This window comes from Cherax quadricarinatus, chromosome 16, assembly GCF_038502225.1.
Source record: "Cherax quadricarinatus isolate ZL_2023a chromosome 16, ASM3850222v1, whole genome shotgun sequence".
In the NCBI taxonomy this organism is placed as follows: domain Eukaryota; kingdom Metazoa; phylum Arthropoda; class Malacostraca; order Decapoda; family Parastacidae; genus Cherax; species Cherax quadricarinatus.
Genome location: NC_091307.1, coordinates 11,766,295 through 11,790,917, shown reverse-complemented (window position 1 = coordinate 11,790,917; position 24,623 = coordinate 11,766,295). Strand labels below are relative to the sequence as shown.

At 40.7% G+C, this 24,623-nt stretch overlaps 1 protein-coding gene across 2 annotated transcripts in view; it reads left to right on the top strand.

The window, feature by feature from the left end:
• The first annotated feature begins 746 nt into the window (after positions 1-746).
• LOC128692047 (uncharacterized) overlaps positions 747-24,623 on the top strand; it is a 91,754-nt gene continuing 67,877 nt past the window's right edge. For both annotated transcript variants that reach the window (XR_011392055.1, XM_070085406.1), the window contains exon 1: positions 747-881. The gene's annotated coding sequence lies outside the window, so the exon portion shown is untranslated. The remainder of the gene's footprint in view (positions 882-24,623) is intronic.

The window sequence follows — 24,623 nt, the reverse complement described above, 5'->3', positions numbered from 1 at the left end:
AGTCTATAAAATGCTGTTCATTGAGCCTGTGTAAACACTGTGTAATTATCGTAGGTTCTCTACACATATGCTGCTATGTATGATAATCTATATACTGTATACCTGGTTAAGTAAGTAAGTTTATGCAAGGAATTCACAAGAGCAGGCGAAATATACACAAACACTAATCTCTGGCTGAAGGAGACTCGAACCTACGAACCTTGGAACAAGGTACGCAGTGCTTTAACAATCTACCCACACTTTTCAGGGAGAAGGCTTACAGTTTTTCATCTCATCCCCTACATGCATGTTAAGTAAGTTTATTCAGGTATACACACAGTTACACAGATTGTCATACATAGCAGCATATGTGTAAAGTATCTACGATAACCCAGAAAAAGTCAGAGTGACTTATTTCCATTGGGATCCTTTTACACTTTCTGGTTTATTGTACTTGTGACAGCAGTGAACTATACAATTGTTAGAAATAAGTCACTGACTTTTTTGGGTTATCCTAGGTAATTTACAGTATGTATGATAATTATACTATGTGTACCTGAGCCTAAGTTGACTTACTAGATTTACATTTAAGTAGTATGTAAGTCTTATGATTAGTTTGCCTGAAATGCATTGCATAATTAGTGACTTTCTTTTGCCCTTACTTTTGCACCAATTTATGTATATTTACTGCAATGTTTGTTTGGCTCGTGAGAAATAAAAAAAAATTCTAATTTAAGATATAGGAGGAGGTACATGTTGACGGGTGTTGGTAACAACAGAACGTGAACAACACTGGATCAGTCATGACACTTTTGTTCGTAACTACGCAATTCTTTCATGATACTTTTGCACATTAGAAGGTCACTTTGGCAAGTGACTCCTCTGTTCATCCTGTCTCTATGGTAAGTAGGTAACAATGTTGTCAGTAATGTGGTGTGACACACCCGGGGGAGGAAGATAGGCTTCTTATCTCATATACGTATAAAACATCTCGTCCTAGTGTCATTTTTGTTACCAGTCGACACTTGTATCCCTCACCACTGAATATGACCATGTTAATATATATTAGGGTTAATAAATAGTTTTTTACATAAATTGTTCAACATTAAGTGAGTTAATGCAAAGGAAACATACCTTGGGACTCTGGTAAGAACTATTTTTTAAGTAACCCAAAATTAGTAAATTTATTCAACGTATAGGTACACATAAATACAGTTAAATAAATTATCATATAGCAGCACATGTGTACATTACCTAGGATAACCCAAAAAAGTCAGTGACTTATTTCCATTGGGGCCTAGAATATGCTTCTAAATCTTGCTTGTTTTTTTTTTAAGCCTATCAGTGGGTGGGTCTTAAACATATTGATAAAATATAACTTTTCACTGCATAATCCACCTGATATTTAAGAATTTATTGAACAGATTATCGCTAAGCAAAAGATGAGCTCCCCTCCAGACACTCACTATAAATTCATTTTAATTAACAGAAATTGTGTAAATGGTCAATACAAACAGTAAATTCCCAAATTTATTGCTTTGTAAATGTATTTAGACTTCATACTTAAGTTTAACTTTTTTACATTGTCCATAAATAGTACATTTTGGATGAAAGGACACAAGTCTTTTCACCCATATTGTCAGTATTGCTATATCTTCTACTTTCATGGTACATTTGAAAATTTGATTTAGGATAACCAAATAGAGTCATTGTGACTTATTTCTGCTGGGGCCCTTTGAATAATTTAGACTTTGGAACTCTAAAAGAATGTGTTAATAATACACAAATAAGTGTGAGCAAGGTAACATTTATGAAGGGATTCAAGGAAACTGGTTAACCAACTTGAGTTCTGGAGGTGGGAAGTACTTTGCCTGCCTCTGAAGGAGGGGCAGAGACATATTGCACTTTTATAACTGTAGTATCGGCATGCCTCTATCAAGACAGTGATGGAATGAGTGATGATGAAAGTGTTTCTTATTTTTGGGTAACCCTGCCTTGGTGGATACCTGCTAATGTGGTAAAAAAAATAGACAACTGATCTTTCATGGACTTCAGCAGTTAATTCTAGTTGAATTATACAGTATTAAGTTGATTTTACATTTGAGATATTATTTTGCTGTGTAAATAATATTGCAATCCATGTAACCCAGCCTAATGCAATTTAACCTTACTTTGCCATTGGTAGATATGCATCTTTGTTTGGCCAGGCACCTGATATGACTCAGTACTAATCGCTGATTAACTCAAACATGCTGCATGCCCAAAATAAATGTATTATTTTTGCTAATGTCTCCTAAAATAATTTGCACAAGAAATACTGTGCATATTCTGTAGTGTATATAGGTTGTATGAATTCTCTTGAGTTGTGCCAATTAATAGCTGTATACTACAGCCAGTTTTAGTTTAATTTCTTGTGTATTTTCACTCACTTTTTCTAAGTCTTTAACCTGACTAACTTGACGAAATTAGCATATACACCTGATTGAACCCATACCATTTAGCTATGTTAGGTTATTCTAAGTTGAATCTATTATAATTTATGATCTCTATATTTATATATTAGCCCTGTACTTTATGCATCCATTGTAAAATTTTTGAAACTTCTGTGAAAAAATATTTAACCTGACTAAAGCTTATTTTTAGCTCTGTCACCTCTATTCACCTAGCAGTAAATAGATATACACCCAGGAGTTGGTCAGTTTATGGGTCACAATCTGTGGTAGGATCCAAAGAAAAGGTTTAAAGAATCCCAATGGAAATAAGCCATATTGACTGGCATATTTGGGCTGCGATGCATTACTCACCCTTTGGGTCAATAATTCGAATAGTTTCCTCCTCCTGAGTATTTGCCTACTTTGCAGTTTAAGGAATAATAATAATATAATATTATCTTTATTTACTACAAGTACATGTACATGGTATACAGGCCTAGCTGACATCAGTGACATATTACTATATAGGAAGCCCCTTGTTATGCTGAGCATTTCTGGCAATTTAGGTCAGTGTCCCAGGATGCAACCCACACCAGTCAACTAACACCCAGGTACCCATTTTACTGATGGGGAACATAGACAACAGGTGTAAAGAAACACGCCCAGTGTTTCTACTCTGGCTGGGAATCGAACCCAGGCCCTTGCTGTGTGAAGCGAGCGCGTTAGCCACCAGGCCACCAGAAGGAGATTTATTGAACCTACCGCTTGTCAGGCTGTTTGAAGTAGGATGCTCTCCAGCTTCAGAATTTGTTACTCATCTAGCTGCTTGTGGAAATTAAGCTACAGCTCAACAATCTGCTGCTTATCTCCTTAACTGGTTAGAAGAAATCCAAGACCTACTATTTGCTTAGCTGATTGAGAGGGTTGAGGAACAGCTCCCTGACTTGTTACCCATCTATAGCTGTGTTTGAAGGATTTTTGCACCAGAACTTTCTGCTCAATTGAGGAAGTTGAGTTACAGCTCCTGGACCTGCTGCTCATCTATTTAGCTGTATTTTAGAGAGTTAATTTCTAGCTCTAGACCCAATTACTTATCTTGTTGAATAGGTTGAGGCACTGTTCCTGGACTTAACATTTTGAATGGGGCTAAACACGTACTCAGTTTTTATCTTACCACCTAGAAGTATTTTTGGATCTCCTGTTATTGGGTCATCTCTGGGCCTTCCAATAACTCAGTGGTCAACATTCCAGAAATTCCAGCAGCCAATAGCTCTTTCGTTCTGCATTCAGATGGTGGAAAGGGCAGGTCAGGTGCTCTCTTCTCAGAGGCAACTTTTGGTTATAGCTTTCAAGGAGTATGGCATCAGTTGCTCCCACTAAGGGAGACTTGCTCTTTGCCCCTGTAAATGGAACCAAGCCATCTCCCAATTAATTTAGTTGCCCTCATCAGCAAAACTGGAGGCATCTAAATTGATCTGCATGCAGGGGCATTAACATCGTGGCTGATAAGGCTGTTGAAAACAACACTGTGCTCTAATCTTGACATGTTAATGAGACAATAAATGCATTATAATAATATTATTACCTTATAGTGCATATCTTGGATGCTAATGGTTTCTTGCTTCCTGGATGTGAGGTTTCTTGAAGCATGTGTGCATGATGATTAACTGAAGAAGAGAAGGAAGGTTATGATGGAATTAGGTATCTTCCACAAGGGAATACAGCCTCTCCTCACTTAGCGACGTACTCATTTACCAACGACTCAGACTTACAATGGGCTCTGACCAGTATGCATACTTAAATAATGTATATTAGAGCTGATTTCCTCTATTCTGTTTATTACAATGTACAGTAAACTACTGTACGTATAAACATTTAAAAATATACCACAAATGTTTTAAATGGTGCAAATGTGACATTAAAACCATATCAAATATGATTGACACAAACCCAATACCATTATAGTATGCTCCTCACTTAGCGATGAAATAATTTACCGACATGCTTTTAGGAACGGAGCTCCATTGTTAAGTGAGGAGAGGCTGTACTGTACATAGGTATTGTCGGAGTTCTTGGTAAAGAGAATCTGAGCATTTCTCTGTAGGTCCAACAGTTTTGAAGGTTAATGGCTCTTGATTTTTTTGAGGAGTTGTAGCCTCTGTGAAGGTTGACAGGGATTTCTTCAAAAATTCACTGGTCAACAACCAAAATGCTTCTGGGACCAGAGTAGCAATTTCCAACTAATTTAAGGTCACTGATAATGAATATCATTGTTAAACTGTTTGTTAGTTCTACTTTTCAGCATACACCTATGTGCCACAACAGGTTCCAACAGGCTTGCGGCATTGTGTTTCTTAGCACACTCATTAAAATTTCTTGACAGTGCCTCTCCCACTCTATCATCTGCTCTCCTTCACTTCTTTCTTTTACTCTCCAAATACTCTGCTCTTCTTATAACACTTCTGGTTTGTAGAAACCTTTTTCTCTTTTATCACACCCTTTACTTCATCATTACACCAATCACTCCTCTTTCCTCCTGCACCCACCCTCCTATAACCACAACTTTCTACCCCACATTCTAATACAGTGGACCCCCGGTTAACGATATTTTTTCATTCCAGAAGTATGACCGAATTTGTTCCCATAAGGAATATTGTGAAGTAGATTAGTCCATTTCAGACCCCCAAACATACACTCACAAACGCACTTACATAAATACACTTAAATAATTGGTTGCATTGGGAGGTGATCGTTAAGCGGGGGTCCACTGTACTGCATTTTTAAAACTATTCCAACCCTCTTCAACCCCCCCCCCCCCACTACTCATACTTGCACCAGCCCACCTTTTTGCCATTAGTTGCTTATATCTCACCCAAACTTCCTCTTCCCTTAGTTTATACACTTTCACCTCCCTCCTACTTGTTGCCATTTTCCTCTTGTCCCATCTACCTCTTACTCTAACTGTAGCTACAACTAAATAATGATCCGATATATCAGTTGCCCCTCTATAAACGTGTACATCCTGGAGCCTACCCATCAACCTTTTGTCCACCAATACATAATCTAACAAACTACTTTCATTATGTGCTATATCATACCTTGAATATTTATTTATCCTCTTTTTCATAAAATATGTATTACTTATTACCAAACCTCTTTCTACACATAGCTCAATTAAAGGCTCTGCATTTTCATTTACCCCTGGCACCCCAAATTTACCTACTACTCCCTGCACAACATTTTTACCCACTTTAGCATTGAAATCCCCAACCACAAGTACTCTCACACTTGGTTCAAAACTCGCCATGCATTCACTCAACAATTCCCAAAATCTCTCTCTCTCCTCTACACTTCTCTCTTCTCCAGGTGCATATACGCTTACTATAACCTACTTTTCACATCCAACCCTTATTTTACTTCACATAATCTTTGAATTAATACATTTATAGTCCCTCTTTTCCTGCCATAGCTTATCCTTCAACATTATTGCTACTCCTTCTTTAGCTCTAACTTTATTTGAAACCTCTGACTTAATCCCATTTATTCCTCTCCACTGAAACTCTCCCACCCCCTTCATCTTTGTTTCACTTAAAGCCAGGACATCCAGCTTCTTCTCATTCATAACATCCACAATCATCTCTTTCTTATCATTTGCACAACATCCACACATATTCAGACATCCCACTTTGACAATTTTTTCTTCTTATTCTTTTTAGTAATTATTACAGGAAGAGGGGTTACTAGCCCATTGTTCCTGGTATTTTAGTTGACTTTTACAACACGCATGGCTTACGGAGGAAAGATTCTTATTCCACTTCCCCATGGATATAAAAGGAAAATAATAAGAACAAGAACTATTACCTGGAGTTTACCTGGAGAGAGTTCCGGGGGTCAACGCCCCTGCGGCCCGGTCTGAGACCAGGCCTCCTGGTGGATCAGAGCCTGATCAACCAGGCTGTTGCTGCTGGCTGCACGCAAACCAACATACGAGCCACAGCCCGGCTGATCCGGAACTGACTTTAGGTGCTTGTCCAGTGCCAGCTTGAAGACTGCCAGGGGTCTGTTGGTAATCCCCCTTATGTGTGCTGGGAGGCAGTTGAACAGTCTCGGGCCCCTGACACTTATTGTATGGTCTCTTAACGTGCTAGTGACACCCCTGCTTTTCATTGGGGGGATGTTGCATCGTCTGCCAAGTCTTTTGCTTTCGTAGTGAGTGATTTTCGTGTGCAAGTTCGGTACTAGTCCCTCTAGGATTTTCCAGGTGTATATAATCATGTATCTCTCCCGCCTGTGTTCCAGGGAATACAGGTTTAGGAACCTCAAGCGCTCCCAGTAATTGAGGTGTTTTATCTCCGTTATGCGCGCCGTGAAGGTTCTCTGTACATTTTCTAAGTCGGCAATTTAACCTGCCTTGAAAGGTGCTGTTAGTGTGCAGCAATATTCCAGCCTAGATAGAACAAGTGACCTGAAGAGTGTCATCATGGGCTTGGCCTCCCTAGTTTTGAAGGTTCTCATTATCCATCCTGTCATTTTTCTGGCAGATGCGATTGATACAATGTTATGGTCCTTGAAGGTGAGATCCTCCGACATGATCACTCCCAGGTCTTTGACGTTGGTGTTTCGCTCTATTTTGTGGCCAGAATTTGTTTTGTACTCTGATGAAGATTTAATTTCCTCGTGTTTACCATATCTGAGTAATTGAAATTTCTCATCGTTGAACTTCATATTGTTTTCTGCAGCCCACTGAAAGATTTGGTTGATGTCCGCCTGGAGCCTTGCAGTGTCTGCAATGGAAGACACTGTCATGCAGATTCGGGTGTCATCTGCAAAGGAAGACATGGTGCTGTGGCTGACATCCTTGTCTATGTCGGATATGAGGATGAGGAACAAGATGGGAGCGAGTACTGTGCCTTGTGGAACAGAGCTTTTCACCGTAGCTGCCTCGGACTTTACTCTGTTGACGACTACTCTCTGTGTTCTGTTAGTGAGGAAATTATAGATCCATCGACCGACTTTTCCTGTTATTCCTTTAGCACGCATTTTGTGCGCTATTACGCCATGGTCACACTTGTCGAAGGCTTTTGCAAAGTCTGTATATATTACATCTGCATTCTTTTTGTCTTCTAGTGCATTTAGGACCTTGTCGTAGTGATCCAATAGTTGAGACAGACAGGAGCGACCTGTTCTAAACCCATGTTGCCCTGGGTTGTGTAACTGATGGGTTTCTAGATGGGTGGTGATCCTGCTTCTTAGGACCCTTTCAAAGATTTTTATGATATGGGATGTTAGTGCTATCGGTCTGTAGTTCTTTGCTGTTGCTTTACTGCCCCCTTTGTGGAGTGGGGCTATGTCTGTTGTTTTTAGTAACTGTGGGACGACCCCTATGTCCATGCTCCCTCTCCATAGGATGGAAAAGGCTCGTGATAGGGGCTTCTTGCAGTTCTTGATGAACACGGAGTTCCATGAGTCTGGCCCTGGGGCAGAGTGCTTGGGCATGTCATTTATCGCCTGTTCGAAGTCATTTGGCGTCAGGATAACATCGGATAGGCTTGTGTTAACCAAATTTTGTGGCTCTCATAAAAAATTCATTTTGATCTTCGACTCTCAGTCTGGTTAGCGGCTTGCTAAAAACTGAGTCATATTGGGACTTGAGTAGCTCACTCATTTCCTTGCTGTCATCTGTGTAGGACCCATCTTCTTTAAGTAGGGGCTCAATACTGGACGTTGTTCTCGACTTCGATTTGGCATAGGAGAAGAAATACTTTGGGTTTCTTTCGATTTCATTTATGGCTTTTAGTTCTTCCCGCGATTCCTGACTCCTATAAGATTCCTTTAGCTTAAGTTCGATGCTTGCTATTTCTCTGACCAGTGTCTCCCTACGCATTTCAGATATATTGACCTCTTGTAGCCGCTCTGTTATTCTTTTCCGTCGCCTGTAAAGGGAGCGCCTGTCTCTTTCTATTTTACATCTACTCCTCTTTTTCTTAGAGGAATAAGCCTTGTGCATACATCGAGTGCCACCAAGTTAATCTGTTCTAGGCATAAGTTGGGGTTTGTGTTGCTTAGTATATCTTCCCAGCTTATTTCGGTTAGGACTTGGTTTACTTGGTCCCACTTTATGTTTTTGTTATTGAAGTTGAATTTGGTGAATGCTCCCTCGTGACTAGTCTCATTATATTGGTCTGGGACTCCTCGCATACATGTCTGAACCTCAATTATGTTGTGATCTGAGTATATTGTTTTTGATATGGTGACATTTCTTATCAGATCATCATTGTTAGTGAAGATGAGGTCTAGTGTATTCTCCAGTCTAGTAGGCTCTATTATTTACTGGTTTAAATTGAATTTTGTGCAGAGATTTAAAAGCTCGTGTGAGTGTGAGTTTTCATCAGAGCTGCCTCCTGGTGTTATTACTGCAACAATATTATTTGCTATATTCCTCCATTTTAGGTGCCTTAAGTTGAAATCCCCCAGGAGCAAGATGTTGGGTGCAGGAGCTGGAAGATTTTCCAGACAGTGGTCAATTTTTAACAGCTGTTCCTGGAATTGCTGGGATGTTGCATCCGGAGGCTTGTAGACTACCACAATGACTAGGTTTTGGTTCTCGACCTTTACTGCTAAAACTTCCACTACATCATTTGAGGCATTAAGCAGTTCTGTGCAAACAAGTGACTCTGCAATGTACAGGCCAACCTCCCCCTTTTGCCTGTTCACTCTGTCACATCTGTATAGGTTGTAACCTGGGATCCATATTTCGTTGTCCAAGTGATCCTTTACGTGGGTCTCAGTGAAAGCCGCGAACATTGCCTTTGCCTCTGCAAGCAGACCACGGATGAAAGGTGTTTTGTTGTTTGTTGCTGGCTTTAGACCCTGTATATTTGCAAAGAAGAATGTCATCGGACTGGTGGTATTGTTGGTACTGGGGGGGGATTTTTTTTCCGGCATTAGTATCTGTATCTGTTGGTTTGGAGTGGAGGCCATCGACTGTGGTTCCACTCCAGGAATGACTGGATTTGGTGTACGATTTCTGCCATTTCCTGCCAGTTTTTTTTCCTTCCTGGCACTAAAAAACCTCTCCCTCTTGAGTGGCTGTGGCTACCCAGGTTTTCCCATGGCCTGGATGTTTTGTATCTTTTTGTCCCCTTTCGATGGTGTGCCTGGCAATTTAAGTTATAGCACAGTCTTTCCTGTACTGAAGAGGTACACATTTCAGGGTAAAAAAGCTTACAGGAAGGGAGTTTGCATTTTCCTGTTGTCATATGGGCATGGCATTTTCTAGGGTGGTCATAGTTGCACGTCCCGTCTGTTTTTCCAGCTTTCCCATGTCTGCAGATACCGAGTGCATAGTATGTGCACAGGCTTGGTTTCCATTTGCTTTGGGTTTCTGTGACTGTATTCCCTGTTGGTGCATATTTCCCTGTCTTATTCCTATCCTCCCTAGCTCCAACAATGGAGCTTCCACCAGTTGTTTTTGGTAATATATCCTCACTATTGCTAGTGGAGTCCTCTTGTTTGCTATTTCCTGTGGTATTTTTAGTTTGCAATATTGGTTTTATCTTATCTTTGACTACACTTGTTTCCCCAATACGGCTCCTATCCGCTATGAGGTCATTTATATGTATTCCTTCCTGCGTATAATTCTCGACTACCTGGACAAAATCTCCAGCTTCACCATTACTGTCTCCCAGGACAGCACCTCCAGCTTCACCATTACTGTCTCCCAGGACAGCACCTCCAGCTTCACCATTACTGTCTCCCAGGACAGCACCTCCAGCTTCACCATTACTGTCTCCCAGGACAGCACCTCCAGCTTCACCATTACTGTCTCCCAGGACAGCACCTCCAGCTTCACCATTACTGTCTCCCAGGGCAGCACTATCAGCCCCACATTTACTGACTACCAGGACATCACCTCCAGCCTTACAGTTTCTGACTACATGGCCAGTATCAAGGGCAGTACCATTCAGCCCAGACTTTTTATGTTCCCATCTGTTGTAGAAAGCTTCCAGGTTGTCTATGAAAGCAGCTTTGATGTTATCCTCTTTTAACCCTTTGAGGGTTGACAGGCCCTCTCCGAAACTCGTTCTCAGGGTCGGCCAAATTTCAAAAAAAAAAAAATTATTTTTTCTTATGAAAAAATAGTTTTTTTTTCTAAACATTATAGGCTAAACAAAAAAATTTTAACGTCAATACTTACCGAGATATGGAGGCGTGAAATTTGCCAAAATTGAACAACATATGGTAACATCGCCGACTGCCGTCACCCGGTATTTTTCTATTTACTTTTTTATGTACTATTTTCAATTATTTTTCAATTTTTCTTTTTCTGAGTAACTTTTATGGCCTCTGAGGCCAACATGATCAGTATTTTGTAAGTTATTTCTTTTTCAATACTACACAATAAGGGCGTAAACACTGTTGTCATTATTTTGTTTACAGAAAATATTTACACAAACAAACGATATGAAATGTTGTTTATTACTATTTTTCTATATTTTATATACACATATAGTCACAGGGAATGTTTCTAGAAGTTCTGAAGCCTGTGGAACTCTTTGAAACATGGTGTCATGCACAGTGGAGTTTTACACTCCTCATACATAAAACGAGTGTCTCTGCGTTGTTGTGTGCGTTTTTTTGTATGTGCACAGACGTAACACCTCTTCTGAGCCTTTTTCTTCAAAGCAGTAGCAGGCAGTTTTACCAGGAAGTGATCACCATGCTTCAGACGAGCAGGTAGTTGTTGAAAATTTGGTGGGCGGTCAATTGCAGGTGCTGTTCCTTGGTACTTGAATACTATTTGTCTGATGACAGACAAACAGAATTCGCCGTACTGTGGTTTGTTTCTGGTGCTCATCTTATACATATTATAAGCATTGAGCATGGAAATGTCCAGAAGATGGAAAAACAGTTTGATGTACCACTTATAACTCTTGCGAACACAATCAGCAAACCCAATCTGCATGTCACATTTGTCCACTGAACGCATGTTGAAGGTGTAATCAATCACAGCTGCAGGTTTTAGAATGGGTTCATTTCTCTCTCTATGCTGCCTGCCACTGTCTGCCATTTCATTAGGGTGAACTGATGACAACAGTGTGACATCTCGTTTGTCATGCCACCGAAATGCCGTGATGTCATTGGCAGCAAACGCCTGCACCTCACCTCTACGAGTGCCAGCGTCAAACCTGGGCATATGTTTCCGATTTGCACGCACTGTGCCACACACATTTGTCATGTTCACTCGCAAAAAATCACTGAGTGAGGGGCTTGTGTACCAGTTTTCTGTATATAATATATGCCCCTTACCAAGGTATGGTTCTATCATTGTTCGAACCACATCACCTGAGATGCCCAATAACTTCCTGGTATTTTGCAATGTATAACTTCCAGTGTACACAATAATATCCAATACCAGACCACTGTAACACTCACAAAGCACAAACAACTTTATACCAAAGCGTTTCCTCTTGCTTGGTATGTACTGCTTGAAAGAGAGTCTTCCTTTGAACAGAATCAAAGACTCGTCAATTACAAGCTTCCTGAAGGGATAAAAATGCGTACTGAATTTCTGTTTCAGATACACAAACACATTCCTAATCTTATATAACCTGTCAGTTCTGTCAGGCCTGGTTTTATCTGAGAAGTGAAGCATACGTAACATTAGCACAAATCGATTCACTGGCATTATATCACTGAAACCTGGTGTTGCAATCAGGGGGTCTGTTGACCAGTATGATTTCACTCTGTGCTTATACACATGTGGCATAAGCATTATTGTGGCAAAGAAAAGATGCATCTCAGCCACAGTTGCCTCCTTCCACTGGCGTAGACGTGATTTTGGTGGAAAGTAATGTGTTTGCCATGGTGTACTCGTAGTATGTGTTGCTTTCCATGACAATACTTTTCATCAGTGGTTCATCAAAGAATAACTCGAAACATTCCAGTTCAGTGGCATTGTTCCCAAGTGCACAAGATGGCCGTATTCCACTTTGGCTGTCATCAAACTGGTGGGGATTTGGAACAAAATTGACAGCTTCCTGCCAATCCCAGGTGCGGTCTGCTGGTGGGTACTGGACAATGACAGGTGGTTGTGGTTGTGGAGGTTGTGGTTGTGGAGGCTGGTGTGGTGGGTGAGTGGGGGATGGTGGCCTTTGTTCTAGATCAGCTGAGGCAGCGGCGTGGGTGGCAGCGTGGGTGGCAGCATGGCCCACTGCTGGTGCCTCACCGCCGGCACCACTACCACCACCCACATTTTCCATCCCAATTGCAACAGTATCTTCGTCATTTTCACTGTTCCTGTTGTACAGCCACGGGATGTACTCCGAGATACACTCCTTCCCCTTGGTATAACATATGGCACACTACCAGAGCGCATATATCGTCGTATATACTGACGCTTCACTGGGGAATATTGCACTTCACTATCACTACTGGAACTAGTTTGAAGAGCTTGTAGTTCATATTCACTATCACTATCATCACCCATGCTCTCATCTGAGTCTGGGATTTGGGAAAATAGGAGTTTCCTCTTAGATTCTGGTACAACTGAATGTGAACAAGAGGGCCCAGCACCAGAGGTGGAAGGCTGAGGGTCGTCTGGGTTTTCCTCACTATTACCGATATTATGGTCATTAGTTTCGGTCAAAACCTCACTAAAACCACGAAACTCATCTTCACTGGCACTTCCATCACTATTAGAACTGTCACTGGGGAACAAAAGTGTCCCAATTCGCCGAGGAGTGAGGACCTTCTTACCGCGAGGCATGGTGGACATTGTTTACTAAGAGGGCATTCCCACAATGCACCACTGGGTCCCAGATTTTTTTCTACCGCGCACACCGACCACGGAGACCCATTCTCTCACACCTAGGCCTACCAGCCTTTTCGCGCGAGATTTGAGGCCGCTAGAATTTATGCGTACTAGTACGTCAAAAACCCCTACGCGTAAGACGTACTAGTACGTCAAAAACCCCTACGCGTAAGACGTACTAGTACGACCAAAACCCTCAAAGGGTTAATACCCTTGTGATTTTAGTCCACAGATTTATCTCATTTGGGCATACCCAAAAACACTTCCCTGTTTTAATACTGCTTGTAGCTAGTTCTTGGATACCTGCACAAGGGGTGTGACACCAATTTCCACAAAAATGACAATTTATCCATGTGGAAGGCCGATTGTTCGATTGACTGCAGACTACACAGGGCTTCATAATGATTTGAATGGTTGATTTACTGTAATATTCCATTAATAACCTCCTTGAATGAAGCTCTAGCTATTTGTATTTCTATTTCTAACTTTACTTGTATATTGGACAGCTTACCGTGTGCGTTCCTGATTTATATTTATTGTTTGTGTTTGATAAGGGCGCCTACAACCCCATCCGTTTACAGTCTGCTTTATTGTCCAACGAATCCGTTTGAAACCAGTCAAGGGTTCGGACCAGTCGATCTGATCTGATCAGTGGGTCACTTATTTAAAACATACTGGTCGGTGATTTGGGCTAACACATGAAGGATCTACTTGAAATTATCTACCCGAGTAATATGTGATTTGATTGATACAAAAGTATAACTTGCGTGTTGAAGAACCGGTGATTTCTGGCAGCTCCTACAATGACGAACGGTCGAGCCTCAACCTTTGTTTATCAATCGCTGTATCTAGCTTTTCTAGTTTTTTTTTTCGTCTCCACCACAATAAATGCTATATTATCACTATAGTTGACTGGTGGAAATTTTGGAGGAAGGACGCTTTTTCTGTAGTAATAATTGCTTCTCGTTGTGTATATTGCGACCGCTGGTAACTACAGGTTATATGAAAATCACAGTATACGTCTGGTATTTCAAGAAAAAAGAAACTATTGAAAGTCACTCCACTCCACTAAGTACCATTATAATACTGGTTAGTTGCTACTACAACACTGTATTCTGCTATTCACTGGTATCACTAGATTATATGCGAGTACACTAGCAGGCCAGGAAGATTATTAAAACAGCTGACCACTGTGGTAAGATTCTGGCGACTTCTGGCACCTGCCTATATAGGCTTATCACTTCATTTACAAATTCACCTGTTTTCAAATGACACTTTAGCCTTTATCATCTATATACTAGGGAGCCACTGTAGTATACACTATACACAATGTTATCAGGGAGACTTTCCTCTGACAAAGAAAAGTTCTATTATTATTATTTTGCACACGGAACACAGGCCTATGATTCCCCTCTGGCAGTAAACTCTGCTAGGTAGTGCACACTAATTCTCCTTTTTTGACTCAGTATATACAGTGGACCCCCGGTTAACGATTTTAATCCGTGCAAGAGGGGTAATTGTTATGCGAAATAATCGTTATGTGAATGAATTTTCCCCATAAGAAATAATGGAAATAAAATTAATCCATGCAAGACACCCAAAAGTATGAAAAAAAAATTTTTTTACCACATGAAATGTTAATTTTAATACACACAAACTGAAAAAGGCATGCACACTTACATGACACTTACTTTTATTGAAGATCTGGTGATGATTGATGGGATGGGAGGAGGGGAGAGCATTATCTTCTTACTGTTTAGAAGGGGAATCCCCTTCCATTAGGACTTGAGGTAGCAAGTCCTTTTCTGGGGTTACTTCCCTTCTTCTTTTAATGCCACTAGGGCCAGCTTCAGAGTCACTGGACTTCTTTCGCACAAGATATCTGTCCATAGTGGCCTGTACCTCTCGTTCCTTTATGACTTGCCTAAAGTGTTTCACAACATTGTCAGTGTAATAATCACCAGCACGGCTTGCAATAGCTGTGTGAGGGTGATTTTCATCCATGAAGGTTTGCACTTCAAGCCACTTTGCACAGATTTCCTTAATCTTTGTAGTAGGCAACTTCTTCAATTTCTCTCTCCCCTCCTCTGAACCAGTTTCCCCAGGTCTGGCCTCTTGCTCTTGAAGTTGATCTATCAGCTCATCAGTGGTTAGTTCTTCATTGTCCTCCTCCACCAACTCTTCCACATCCTCCCCACTAACCTCCAACCCCAAGGACTTTCCCAATGCCACAATGGATTCCTCAACTGGCATAATCATCTCAGGGTTAGCCTCAAACCCTTCAAAATCCCTTTTGTCTACACATTCTGGCCACAGTTTCTTCCAAGCAGAGTTCAAGGTCCTCTTAGTCACTTCCTCCCAAGCCTTACCTATAAGGTTTACACAATTGAGGATATTAAAGTGATCTCTCCAAAACTCTTAGAGTCAGTTGAGTTTCTGAGGTCACTACAAAGCACCTTTCAAACAGAGCTTTTGTGTACAGTTTCTTGAAGTTGGAAATAACCTGCTGGTCCATGGGCTGCAGGAGAGGAGTGGTATTAGGAGGCAAAAACTTCACCTTAATGAAGCTCATGTCCCCATAAAGTCGCTCTGCCACGTCTGTAGGATGACCAGGGGCATTGTCTAACACCAGGAGGCACTTAAGTTCTAATTTCTTTTCAGTTAGGTAATCTTTCACATTGGGGGCAAATGCATGGTGTAACCAGTTATAGAAAAATTCCCTAGTGACCCATGCCTTACTGTTTGCCCTCCACAGCACACACAAATTATCCTTGAGGACATTCTTTTGTCTGAACGCTCTGGGAGTTTCAGAGTGATACACTAATAAAGGCTTCACTTTGCAATCACCAGTAGCATTGGCACACATGAGAAGAGTAAGCCTGTCTTTCATAGGCTTATGTCCTGGGAGTGCCTTTTCCTCCTGAGTAATGTAGGTCCTGCTTGGCATTTTCTTCCAGAACAGGCCTGTTTCATCACAATTAAACACTTGTTCAGGTTTCAGTCCTTCAGTTTCTATGTACTCCTTGAATTCCTGCACATATTTTTCAGCCGCTTTGTGGTCCGAACTGGCAGCCTCACCATGCCTTATCACACTATGGATGCCACTACGCTTCTTAAATCTCTCAAACCAACCTTTGCTGGCCTTAAATTCACTCACATCATCACTAGTTGCAGGCATTTTTTTAATTAAATCCTCATGCAACTTCCTAGCCTTTTCACATATGATCGCTTGAGAGACGCTATCTCCTGCTATCTGTTTTTCATTTATCCACACCAATAAGAGTCTCTCAACATCTTCCATCACTTGCGATCTTTGTTTCGAAAACACAGTTAAACCTTTGGCAAGAACAGCTTCCTTGATTGTCTTTCTGGTGCCCACAATAGTAGCGATGGTTGATTGGGGTTTCTTGTACAGCTTGACTAGGTCGGCTATACGCACTCCACTTTCATACTTATCAATGATCTCTTTCTTCATTTCTATAGTAATTCTCACCCTTATTGATGTAGGGTTGGCACTAGAAGCTTTCTTGGGGCCCATGGTCATTTATTTTCCAGAAACAGCACCGAAAACACTGTAATAATACGAAATATTCCGAGTGTATGCTTGGATGTTACCGCGGAGGCTGGCTGGTAAACAATGGCACGGGCGGCACATGTGAGGCTGGCTGAGGGCGCACATTGGACGCGTCTCGGACGAAAATCGGTGAGCGGGTTTTTAATCGGTATGCGCGGCAAAAATTTTGCGATTAAAGTAAGCGGTATGCGAAATAATCGCTATGTGATGCCATCGTTATGCGGGGGTCCACTGTAATGTTTTCCGCCCAAGATTGGTTCCAGGCGCTAGAGGGATGTATCGTATAGGATTGATGGGACAAATTAAAGTTCTAGCACGTAAGAGCTATCATGTGGGGGTTCGAACACGTGGATAGGGTAAAGTAATACTCACGTAGGCTGGAAGTACGTATAATTACAACGGTAAGTATGGAAGAGCCAAACAGCCGTGGCCTGCCTCCTTGCTCTGGTTACTACTACTGAGAGAGCTACCGTGAAAACACGAGAAAACCCGGAGCACAACGAGGCACGCTGACACGCTGCTACCAAAATCTAAGAAAACTCAGATGAGTGTGTATAAATAAACATGTACATGTATGTGTAGTGTGACCTAAGTGTAAGTAGAAGTAGCAAGACGTACAGTGGTCCCTCGTTTTTCGTAATTAATCCGTTCCTGGAGCCGTTACTATAAACGAAATTTACGATTTACGAATCAATTTTCCCCATAAGAAATAATGTAAATACAATTAACCCCTTCAGGGTCCAAGGCCCAAATCTGAAGTGGTGCCCCAGTGTCCAAGAATTTTCAAAAAAAAAATTTGTTATTTTTTCTTATGAAATGGTAGAGAATCTTTTTGTGAAGGTAATAAAACAAAAAGCACGAAATTTGATGGAAAATTGACGAAATTATGCTCTCGCGAATTTTGATGTGTAAGCGATATTTACGAATCGTCGATTTTGCCGACTTTGACTCCCATTTTAGGCCAATTACATTATTCCAGTCAACCAAATTCTTAGCTATTTCACTAGTATTATTTCTATTCTATCGATTGAGCACAAGAAATCGCCAAGTCAACTGTTTCAACTACAAATTAAAGTGATCGGAAATTGTTAATTTGGCCAATTTAACACAAAGTTCAAAATATTCCAATTTCAAAATAGGGTCCAGAATAAACAATGTAGGTATTCCTGGAACTAAACTAACATTTCCTCTGTTCATTAGTTACGTTTTGAGGCTTTACAAATAAATTCCATTTTGATTTTTTATTCACATAATGAATTTTTATTCACACCAAAAAATAGAAGATATACTGTTATGCAATACTGTAATAATTGTATAAATATCATCACCATATTTGTGAATGCATATTAGACCCACCAGCTGGCGTGTATTAGACGTGTGAGGTCGTTTGTTTACTCTTGAATATCGGCAAAAATTTAACATTTCTGCTACTTCGAGCTCAGTTTCAAGCCATTTCCAGTGCTAAAACCAATCAAAATCATCTCTATTTCTGTAATATGTCTTCCATTCTATCAAATGAGACCAAGAAATCGCAATACAACTATAAAAACATATGAAAAAACAATGCAAAGTTGCTGTTTTAATCGAAAAATCGTGATTTCAGTTTTTTTCTCTCATTATACACAATGTGCTGCAGGATCTGTTTTATGTGGTACACACATACCACATAGATGTATTCTCTCATATCTAGGCCCAAATGTACCACTCACAGTTCATCAGAGTGAGCTGAGCTCATGACGTAGATCTACGGTTTGGACCCTGAACGTAAAGCCGTAGATCTACGGGATGGACCCTGAAAGGGTTAATCCGTTCCTGACACCCAGAAGTATTAAAACAAAATTTTTTTTTACATGAAATATACATGTAGTACATAAACAATACAATGGGAAATGACGAATGAAACATTAACAGCATAACACTTACCTTTACTGGAGATTCTTCTTAGTGTATGGGAGACTTTGTCACTGTACATGTTGCTAATATGGCTTGCAACAATCTTGTTAGGGTGATGTTTCTCCATAAAGCTTTCCATCTTACCCCACACAGTAAAAATCTCTCTAATTTCTGAAGAAGGCACCTTCTTCCATCTCTCTTCCTCCTCCTCTGCAGCAAGATTTTGAGCTGTGATGTGTTGCTCTTCCTGCTGAAGCTCTTGCAGCTCCTCACTGGTGAGCTCTTTGTTGTGGTCTTCCACCAATTCTTCCACATCCTCCAAACTCACATCCAACCCCATGGAACTCCCCAGTGCCACAATTGATTTTACAACAGACATAGGCTCATAAGGGTCAGTCCCAAACCCCTTCAAAATCCTTCTTGTCGACACAATCTGGCCACAATTTTCTCCAGGCAGAGTTCAAAGTCCTGGTAGTCACTCCCTCCCAAGCCATACCTATAAGGGTTATGCAATGGAGGATGCTGAAGTGTTCTCTCCAAAATTCCCTTAGGGTCAAGTGAGTGTCTGTGGTCACAGTCAAGCACCTGTGAAACATTGCTTTTGTGTCGAGTTTTTTAAAGTTTGCAATGACCTGCTGGTCCATGGGCTGGAGGAGAGGAGTGGTATTCGGGGGCAAGAACTTTACTGTGATGAACCCAAACTCCTCAAAACTTAGGTCATCCAAGTTTGGAGGATGAGCAGGTGCATTGTCCATTACTAGCAGGCACTTGAGATCCAATTTCTTTTCCAGGAGATACTCCTTCACACTGGGGCCAAACACTTCATTGAACCACTCGACGAAAATTTCCCTCGTGACCCATGCCTTACTATTAGATTTCCAAAACACACACAATTTACTCTTCATAACATTGTTTTTCCTGAACACTCTGGGATTTTCAGAATGGTACACAAGTAATGGCTTCACTTTGAAATCCCCACTAGCATTAGCACAGAACATTAGCATCAGCCTGTCTTTCATAGGCTTGTGTCCTGGCATTGCCTTTTCCTCTTGTGTAATGAAGGTCCTCTTTGGCATTTTTTTCCAAAAGAGGCCTGTTTCGTCACAATTGAACACTTGTTCAGGTTTCAGTCCTTCAGCCTCTATGTACTCCTTGAATTCATGCACATATTTTTCAGCCGCCTTGTGGTCCAACCTGGCAGCCTCACCATGCCTTACCACACTGTGTATGCCAGTACAGTTCTTAAATCTCTCAAACCAGTCTTTGCTGGCCTTAAATTCACTCACATCACCACTATTTGCAGGCAATTTCTTTACCAAATCTTCATGCAACTGCCTAGCCTTTTCACAAATAATCGAAGTCATAAGAGTATCTCCTGCTAATTGTTTCTCATTTATCCACACCAATAATAACTTCTCAACCTCTTCCAGTACTGGTGATCTCATTTTTGTCAGCATAGTTACTCCCTTTGCAACAACAGCATCCTTGATTTCCTTTTTCTTGGCAACTATGGAACATAAGGTTGTGTAGGGTTTCTTATACATCCTGGACAGTTTGGCCACACTTGTACCACTTTCATATTGTTCAATGATGGTTTTCTTAAATTCAATCGTATTTCTCACCTTCTTTACCACAGGCTTGGCACTAGGAGCTTTCTTTGGAGCCGTGGTAGCTTATTTAGTACTTGCAAGCACTAAAATAAATGGAATACAGTGGACCCCCGGTTAACGATATCTTTTCATTTCAGAAGTATGTTCAGGTGCCAGTACTGACCGAATTTGTTCCCATAAGGAATATTGTGAAGTAGATTAGTCCATTTCAGACCCCCAAACATACACGTACAAACGCACTTACATAAATACACTTACATAATTGGTCGCATTGGGAGGTTATCATTAAGCGGGGGTCCACTGTATTATGAAATATTTCGCTGGAGCACGTGAGGGGACCTTCGCTCACTGGTAAACAATGCCAGACTGGCTGCCGCCACGGCTCACGCCGTGGGTACGCGTCCCGGACGAACTGCGACTCGCGAGTCAACCTATGAAAAGCGAGTCCATGTTTATACGAAAATACCCGTGCTTGGTATTATTTTACGATTGCCGAGAACTACGAAAAGCGAGGGACCACTGTACCTCTAATCTTGCATATTTATGAGGCAGACAAAAGACACCAGCAGTCCTACCATCATGTAAAACAATTACAGGCTTTCGTTTTACACTGACTTGGCAGGACATTAGTACCTCCCTGGGTGGTTGCTGTCTGCCAATCTACTACTTTATTCATATGCTCCTCAAATCTATGGAAATCACTTGAGGGGGTCACCTATTTTAAACTCCATTCAGATTTGATCACTGGTCTTCACTTCAAGCTTTCTCAGTATTTAACCCAGTTTTGGAGAATGGGTACAGTATAAAAAAGTCTGTCCCACGTGGTGCATGATGGGAAAAACAAAACTCTGACCATGTGTTTGATATAAAGTAGTGACTGAGGTGTTTTCTAGGATGGTTTTTGTGGTTCTTATGCATTGTTTCTTGGTATTATTTGATTTGGAGCACGTGAGGGGACCTTCGCTCACTGGTAAACAATGCCAGACTGGCTGCCGCCACGGCTCACGCCGTGGGTACGCGTCCCGGACGAACTGCGACTCGCGAGTCAACCTATGAAAAGCGAGTCCATGTTTATACGAAAATACCTGTGATTGGCGAATTTTACGATTGCCGAGAACTACGAAAAGCGAGGGACCACTGTACCTCTAATCTTGCATATTTATGAGGCAGACAAAAGACACCAGCAGTCCTACCATCATGTAAAACAATTACAGGCTTTCGTTTTACACTGACTTGGCAGGACATTAGTACCTCCCTGGGTGGTTGCTGTCTGCCAATCTACTACTTTATTCATATGCTCCTCAAATCTATGGAAATCACTTGAGGGGGTCACCTATTTTAAACTCCATTCAGATTTGATCACTGGTCTTCACTTCAAGCTTTCTCAGTATTTAACCCAGTTTTGGAGAATGGGTACAGTATAAAAAAGTCTGTCCCACGTGGTGCATGATGGGAAAAACAAAACTCTGACCATGTGTTTGATATAAAGTAGTGACTGAGGTGTTTTCTAGGATGGTTTTTGTGGTTCTTATGCATTGTTTCTTGGTATTATTTGATAGATTTTTCTACTGAAATAGAGATGATTTTGGTTGGTTTCAGGACCAGAAGTAGATTGAATTTGGGCTTAAAGTAGCAGAAATATTAGATTTTTGTTGATATTTTTACCCCCTGGTCTGTTTTATGGGTTTTTAACCCTTTTGGGATTTCGGCTGTACTAGTACGGCTTACATGCCAGGGTTTTTGACGTACGTACTAATACACACAAATTCTAGCGCCCTCAAATCTAGCAAGAGAAAGCTGGTAGGCCTACATATGAAAGAATGGGTCTATGTGGTCAGTGTGCACAGTATAAAAAAAATCCTGCAGCACACAGTGCGTAATGAGAAAAAAAAACTTTGACCGTGTTTTTGGTTTAAAAGAGCAACTTTGCACTGTATTTTCGTATGATATTTATGGTTGTATTCTAGTTTTCCTGGTCTTATTTTATAGAATGGAAGACATATTACAGAAATTGAGATGATTTTGATTGGTTTCACAATGAAAAGTACCTTGAAATTGAGCTCAAAGTAGCAGAAATGTTTGATTTTTGCCAAAGTTCAAAAGTAAACAAATCATGCCATGCGTCCAATACATGTCAACTAGTGAATCTAATATTCTTTCACAAGTGCCTTGGTATTATTTATACCATTTCTGCATCAACACAGTAGTCTGCATAACAGTAAATCTTCTATTTTTTTGTGAGAATAAAAATTCAAAGTGGAAAGCAAAAGAAATGTAATAGGGGCCTGGGGATGTGACTAATGAGCAGAGGAAATGTTATTTTAGTGCCAGGAATGTCTTTCTTGTTTATTCTGAGCCCTATTTGGAAATTGGCATCTTTTGAAATTTGTGTGAAATTGGCAAAATTGCTAAATTCTGACAACTTTATTGGATAGTTGGAATGGGTAAATGGGTGGTTTCTATTACTCATTCGATAGAAAAAATGAAGTTCTAGCGAAATAGTTATGATTTTTGTCGACTAGTACACTGGAATTGGTCGAAAATAGGGCTCAAAGTGGGCAAATTCGCCGATGCGTAAACATCGTCGAGACCACTAACTTCATGAGAGCATAATTCCATAAGTTTTCCATCAAATTTCATACTTTTAGTGTCATTATGATCGGGAAAAGATTCTGATTCTGTCTCTGAGAGGGCCTGGCGACCCTCAAAGGGTTAATAGGTCTGATTCAATTATTGGGATGCTATAAACAATGACCAATCATTCCTGGTTATATTTTATTTTCTGGGAAATAAAGTAAATCTTCTGTTTTTGTATGATTATGAATTCAGAATGGTAGGAAAGTGTAATATAGTACAGGCCTTGAGACGTGATCATTCAACAGAAGAATTTTTGCACTAATGCAGGAATGTGTACATTATTAATTTTGCACTGTCTTTTTAAATTTGTATTTTTTAATTGTGTAAAATTGGCCAAAGTACTGACTTGTGTGCACTTTATAGTGTAATTGTAATACAGCCTCTCCTCACTTAACGACAGAGTTCCGTTCCGGAGACCAGGTCATTAAACGAATTTGTCACCAAGTGACGAGCATACTGTAATGGTACTGCATGATCCTTGTCAGTTTAGCACTTTCTTTGAAAAATACTACTACTAATAATAATAGCTATAATGGTAGTGAGTTTGTGTCAGCCATCTTTGATATTGTTTTAATGACACCTTTGCGCCATTTATAACATTTCTGGTATATTTTTTTATGTTTATACAGTAGTGTACTGTACAGTACAGCTAGCCCTCCATTTTCGTGAGTTTCACTTTTGCGAGCTTCGAACATTCGTGAATGCCCAGCCACCAATTGTATTTACCAAACAAATGCTTTGTATCTAGTGTGTGTGTGTGATTTTGTTGGATTTGGTTCTCAGGACGAGGTTAACAAAGTCATGAGGAAGACTGTGGAGTTAGCAAGGCTAGTTGGTGGTGAAGGGTTCGAGGACATGCAGGAAAGTGAGGCAAGAGAACTGGTTGAAGAACATGCACTGGGCCTATATGATGAAGAATTGTTGGAGATTGTGCAGGCAGAGAGTGAGGATGAAGAAGAGGAGAGTGTTGCTGAGGCCAGTCAACCTCAAGCCCTCACACTTGAAAAACTAGGGCAAGTGATGAGAATGACAGCACAGCTCAAACAATTTTTCTACAAAATAGACCCATTGATGTTGAGGGCTTTGAAGGTGATGAGCGACATCGATAAGAGCATATTCCCTACAAACTCTGTAGATATGAAGAGGAAATGATCTCAGTTGCCCATCACAATGTTCTTCACAAGGAAGCCTGCCACTACCCCTACTGCTACCCCTACTGCCTCACCTGAACCTCAGCCCGTGGCAGAATCTGACTCTGTTGCTAACTCTGACTCTAGCGATGTTGGCAGTGACGCTGGCAGTGAAAGTTAGAATCCACACACTAGACTCATCATGCCATGCAGTTACACTCCATATAATCACCTCCATTCATTTGTCATCAGTAACTGCATGGCTAACTATCATCACCATCGTCATCGTCATTGTCGTTAGAGTTCGTCTGCCTAACCTTACGAGTGGTGAGTGTTTTGTTTGTTCATCATTTGTTATTAAACCATAACATGTATATACAATATTTTACGATGTTTTCATGTGTTTTATGGTTGTTTGTGGTTCAGTGGGTTAAGGAAGCAATATTGTTAGGCTAAGTAAATGCTATTATTATATTTCCCTATGATATATTTGCACATTAAAACATTTGCTAACGCTTCGGTACAGTATTACATTTCCCTACATCATATTTGCGC